Below are 6000 nucleotides of genomic sequence, written 5' to 3'. Positions count from 1 at the left end.
TCATATTTCCATTGTTAAAACAAAACCAGAAAAACATCTCTGTCACCTGAGATAGCTCAGGTTTCTTGTCCTGTCCAGTTAGGAGATATCTGGGAGACTGGAGTGGGAGGTGGGGCTCCAGGGTCATCCTTTGGTGAGGTGGATTCTACCTGGTGCTTTATCACTGCTGAAGCTGCATTCTCTCTTTCTTCTTTTCCTTTTGGCTGGAGGCAGATCCTACAATGATCAGCATGATATCTTTATGTCAACATCTAAGAGTTCCCAAGCCTTTGACTTCAGTCTGTAGCCTTCCTTCACCTCAGTTCCTTTTGATACTATCTTAAAATTTGCACTCTATTCACTATTTGAACATTGGGGTTTTATTACAGCAAACTATAAATTACATATCATTTATGGCTTGCTCACATATATTATGGAAAAATGTTGCTATTGGCTCTACTGAAAGACAGACTGGGTCATTCATAACAGGAGTCATGCAAAAAGAAATCTCTGCTGTGGGTTTTGGAGAGAAAAAATTGTGTTCATCTCCCAAATTTCTGATTGTTGCCATGCTTTTGAGAACAGAGCCCACCTGTGTGTAGCAGCACAGTGCCATCAGCTGTGCTGACATTGTCCCGTTCACAGTAGGTGGCAATAAGGGAGGAAGGTAATTAGCAAGAGTGATGGAGATGTTTTATTTTGTGTAGCTCTGAGAACACACTCGAGGAAAGTCCAAATTCTTCCTTGGGGAAAAGAAATTTGATGTATTGAGAAGAAACATATTGTTAAAACTTTCATTTAGGGGTCATGCAGGGGCTGTTCCCCTTGTGCAGGGAGGGACTGAGAACCAGAAAGAGCCAACCAGAAGTGTTTTTACTGTAGGTAAATCTATGGATTTGGCAAGAGATACTGAACTGCCATAAGACCTGGTACAACTGAAAAAGCCTTTCTGAGTAGGGAAATCTGCTTCACCTGGGCATGATCAACTGCTGATCACTGCTAGCTGGGAGAAGGTGAAGAGAAATGGTGCAACCCTGAGATTGTGCACATCTGTGGTGGAGGCTAATCAGCTAATCAGTGGATTATAAACACCTGCTGCACAAGAGGTGCGGGGAAGAAAGGCAGTGGGTTGCTTGGGAAGGAAGAGAGGAGGAACTCTGTCTTTTTGTGAAGCTCTTCCCTGTTGCTTTGGGTCAGAGGAAGCAGATTCATGCTGCTGCTGGGAGTGGTTGTTCTACTAAAGGTAAGGGAATTGCTGCTGCCCTTGTGATAACACCCTCACCCTGCAAAAGGAAAGGGGATGAAGGCTGATAGTTTGGCGTTTTTAGGGACTGAGGCTGACCGTTAGAGAAAGGGAAGTTTGCTCACACGTTGGTATGTGCTTGTGGAATGGTGCTTCCCTTGAGGATGCTCCTTGATTTTATCTGGAGTTGGTTTTTTGCCTTCTGCCCTTTATATAAAGCTAAAAACACAGGGATGAAATGCTTATCTAAAGGCTTTACTCCCACAGTTAAGCTCTGACTGTTCCTGCCAAATGTTTTCTGAAACAGTAAGACTATGAAGGTAAACTAACCTTTACTGTACCTTCACACTGATGGCAGAGTTATTGTGCCAAAACTTCTCATGCCAGGTAAATGTTCTCTGTTTCACTGATGTGTCATCCTGTTCCACTATAACCAACTGCCAAGTGACTTTGTTTTCTCACTCCAAACCCCTAAAGGAGCTATTAACATTTTTTCCAACAACTATTGTTGAACTCGGTGGGTGCACTTGGCTGGCAGAAATCCCATTGGCTACAGTGGAGGCCAGATTCCACCTATTGCTGTTTCTCTGTTAATTAGTGGATTTATGTTTTTTCCCTTTCCAGCCTTCACAAACAATTGAAGGAGCTGCAGTGGGTGCTTCTCGTGCTGTCTGTTGCTTAAGAGAGTGAGGGAAGGAATTAAACTGTTTAAAACACATTTATTCTTTGTGATGTAAATTCGATGACTTAATTCTAGGTACAAAGCAACCAGGGAGCTGGTCTGCCAGCCTTGCCAATGTCTTAGTACGTGGAATAACGAGTGCCTGAAATACAGAGGGTTCCAGTAACTGAAACAAGGCAGGTGTAGCTCATGATTAGAGGCTCAAAACTCTGTATCCAGTGCTGGCTGTAATATCAATCCTCTCTTAATCGCAAATTAACAAAGAAATTGGGGTATTGGTTAGGAATCTTGCTGTCTTGAGAATCAGAGCATGTTCCCCTCTTAATTCTTCCCTCCAGGGAAGTTTTACACCAGAGCTGTAGATTTTTTTTTTTCTTTTTGCTGAGCAGCAGTCCTTAACTTTCAAAATACAGAAATACTAATCTTCTTCCTGCTTTAGTGTCCAAAATCTTTACTGCTGGAAGCCACAGAGAGTAAGTGGCCTGACTCAAAACAAAGGGCAAAGCTGTGGCTTCACTGGTGGGGGAAAGGAGGAGAAAAATAGCTCTTGTCAGAGCAGCCACTGGTTAGTTAGAAATAAAATGCTGCATAGTTTCACCTGAAGAGTTCCTTCTTACAGCTATTTGTTTTAGTCATCCACTTTAAGACAGCCAGTAAAATAAGGTGGGAGAGTCATGTGCCAGTTCAGAATCGTTTATCCTGTGGATAATGTGCTCAAAACTCCCTCATGATGGTATTAACCTTTGTATTGATTCAATCAAAGAGCCTCGTGTGACTCCCAAGCTGCTGTGTGCTCTAGGTGTGAAGGGAGTGCAGCTGAACATTATTCATCTGGCAGCAGTGTAATTAATTAGGCAATGTTTTAGTTAAGAGTAGTATAGCAAAGGTGCTCACTCACAGGTTATAGTTTTATAATTACAGTACTTTAGATTTTTCTTTCATCTTGCCTCTACCTTTCAAGCTCAGAAGCCATTAAATGTACACTTACTTCCCTCCCCAATTACCTGCTGTTTTAAACGCAGCTGTACTTTTAATTACCCATTAGTGCTTGCTTGACCAGCCTAAAAACTATTCCTTCTTGTGTTGGTATGTTTTGGGTCATACCGTACTAAATAACCAAAGAAAGGAAAATCTGTTGTGCCATGGAAAGCGTTGAAGTCATTTTGCAGAACCCCAGCAGCAGAACAGTGACGGTGGAGCAATGCCAGAGGGCGAGATGCTCACAAATGTGCACGGGAAGAGTGGGCTGACATCCGAAACTCCTCGGTACCTACCTTTACAACGCTGCTGCTACTCTTTCACACCTTTGTTTCCAATGCAAAGAGCTTTACTGGTCGCTTTAGGGTGCGGAGTGGAGCAGCTTCCTTTCAGAGCACTTCATTAAGGGGGGTTCCCTTCAAGTCCCTGGTTTGCAAGGGTGGGATATGGCCACCTGTGGGATATGTGCTGTGCCACAGGTGAGCAGCTACCAGTTCCCACAAATCTGTCTCCTTGCTTGTCTCGGGTGTGATGTAGTTTTTGGTGTCTTTTTTTTTCTTTTCAGTCCCCATTGGTCTGCCTGTGTTCTCCTAAAACTGAAGCGTGTTCATAGCCCTGGGAATATTTAGCTGTTGTCAGTAGAGTGTGCTCCTCACACTTGGTGGGTTTTTTAATGAGGACGTTTTAGAGGAAAAAACCAAAAACCCAAACCACCCTTACTATTGTGTGTGATTTATGGTGTCAGAGGAGCTAATTAAAAGTAATAGGGAGGAAACTGCCCAGAAGAATATAATTGGAATTGTATCCAAATGGAAATCTGTTTTGGTCTCTCTTGTACTTTCTCTTGAATGTTAGAGCTCTTATTTGAGCATTATGGAATGAAATTTATTTTATAATATACCTCCACTAGAACAAGGAATCCAAAGTCATGTGAGTGTTGGTTAAATGTAGAACTTTTGTGCCTTGTGTATCTGCATCATTGCAACCTTTTCAATGTGTTTTTTTAACTCATTAAATATGTTTAGTTATACTTAAACTGCTATAAAATTGTATTCTTTATGTATTTTATAAGAATGGTTTAGAAGTTACCTTAGGAAAACTTTCTATTCCTATCTCATTAGCACTAGCTGCTCTTGACATTCCTTGTTGCAATTCCAGTATAATTTCACTGTTTGTTTTCATTGTAAGCCTCTTGTGTTCCTCCACATAAAGAGCAAACGAGTGCCTTGTGGGCTGGAAAGATGACAAAGTTCTACCCTCTTTACTTATATTTCTGAGAATCTATTTTAGATGTTTTATGAACAGAGAAAACTATATTTAACAATGCCAGTAAAACAAACTGAGAAGCTCCCAGGCACGTAGACAGTGTGCCACAGGTTATAAATATCTGCCTAAGACTTATTTCAGAAGAGGGAACAGTGTGGACTCCTTTGCAGTTAAGCAAGAAAATTCTTGTGGCCAGTGGTAATTGATCCAGCTGGCATTTGGATTAGCTCTATATGAGAAACTTGCATTCAAGGTTTTTATTGTCATTATACAAGCTGTCCGAGTGTTTATGCCACATCCCCATGGAAAACAAAAGATGATGGATATGCAATTTGGTTCTGGTGTTTTTTCTGCTACAATGAATGCATGTGCTGGCTTAAAATGAGGAAAAACCATCAAATGGTTAGGGCTTAAAAATGTTACCTAATAGAAATAACTTATTTTTAGCAGTAACCAATTTTATCAGGCTTTATCAGTATAGCACAAGGTGATAGAGGGTTTTATAGGCTGTGTGCAGTGTTGTGACAGCCCAGAGCTAATCCCCAAAAGGGGAAGATGAGTCCAGCTTGGGGCTTGGCTGGGCACACAGAGGGAACTCCCTCGTGCCTGCAGATGATGTGGATGAGTTGTTAGAAACCACAGTGCGGCATTTGCACACCAGAATTTTTCCTCTGGTCGATTAAAGGGCTTTTGGGCATAAGTATCACAGACTGGCCTGCTTCCATGAGTCTTGGAGAGAGCCTGGAAAAGCCCTGCAGGTTCTGTTTCTGAGGAACTTGCAGGTTTTCTGCCGAGATGTGGGGTAGAACTCTGTGTGAGGCTGCTGTGCACAGCCACTGGTACAGAGCTGAATCCATTTTAGTGACAGCATTAGGAAATGGTTCCCTTTGACTTGATGTGTGGATGGCTCCAGGGGAACCCTCTCCTATGTGGGAAGATGGACAAGAGGGTTCAATTCCTAGCCTGTCACGAGATGATTCTTTATCAGGTGCTGCTGTACAGTCTGTAGGTGTGTGCCAGAACTGTATCAGTTCCCTGTTCTAACCCTCTTTCACATCAGTGAGTGACTACCTTGTGGCAGTCACAACTACTGCACTTCTTTCCCCAAACATTTAGAAACATGAGGTTAAATACTGTCCTCGAGTAGTTTTTTGTGTTTTTCAGAACTGTGTATGAGCTGGTATATAAAAACTACTTTTTCTTTGTTTATTTGTTTTCAATAGCTCTGAAGTCCCCAGCAGTGTGTTCAGAATGCAAATTAATCAAGGGTCCTGAGGATAAAATATTGTGTGATCATCTAATTAGAACCATTCATGTATACAGTGGGGCCAAATTGAAGTTGAATGGGCAGTTCTAATTCTGGCAATTCTTAATTTTGGAGTGCTTGGCTTAGCAATAAAATGCTGTTTTATTGTAGTTCTTGGATGTAATTGAAAATATACTGGGAGATGAACAAGTGAAGTAGGAAACAACACTGAAGATAATTACTAGCACATCTTCATTTCAAGCAGAGAAGTTAATCTTCCTTTGGACTCTTGGGTCTGTTTTAACAGGGTAATTAGCCATGGACCCTGTGGCTTTTGAGTCCCAGTCCCAGCTCAAACCTCTGTGTCCCAATAAATGAGGACATGCAGTTCTGTGGCTGGGAGAAGCTGTCAGAGGCACATGCATTATGCATGTTTGAACCATAGGGAGAGCAGTGGCAATGAGCTGGACTCTGCTTGCTTCAGCAAGGACGTGTGTCCAACTGGTCTCAGTGAAGAGAAGAACCAGTGAAGCAATTTAATTCATGTGCACGGATGAACTATTTTAGCCCCTTTCTTGTCCTTTACACTGTCTTTTATTTGCAAAA

General features: G+C 41.9%; 1 long non-coding RNA gene across 5 annotated transcripts in view; it reads left to right on the top strand.

Moving 5' to 3' along the window:
* The first annotated feature begins 1070 nt into the window (after positions 1 to 1070).
* Positions 1071 to 6000, top strand: part of LOC138118452 (uncharacterized) — a 143927-nt gene continuing 138997 nt past the window's right edge. For all 5 annotated transcript variants that reach the window (XR_011155156.1, XR_011155155.1, XR_011155150.1 and 2 more), the window contains exon 1: positions 1071 to 1222. This is a non-coding gene — a long non-coding RNA (uncharacterized lncRNA). The remainder of the gene's footprint in view (positions 1223 to 6000) is intronic.

Source organism: Aphelocoma coerulescens, chromosome 14 (assembly GCF_041296385.1).
Source record: "Aphelocoma coerulescens isolate FSJ_1873_10779 chromosome 14, UR_Acoe_1.0, whole genome shotgun sequence".
NCBI classification, from domain to species: domain Eukaryota; kingdom Metazoa; phylum Chordata; class Aves; order Passeriformes; family Corvidae; genus Aphelocoma; species Aphelocoma coerulescens.
This window is presented reverse-complemented; position numbering and strand designations above follow the sequence as displayed.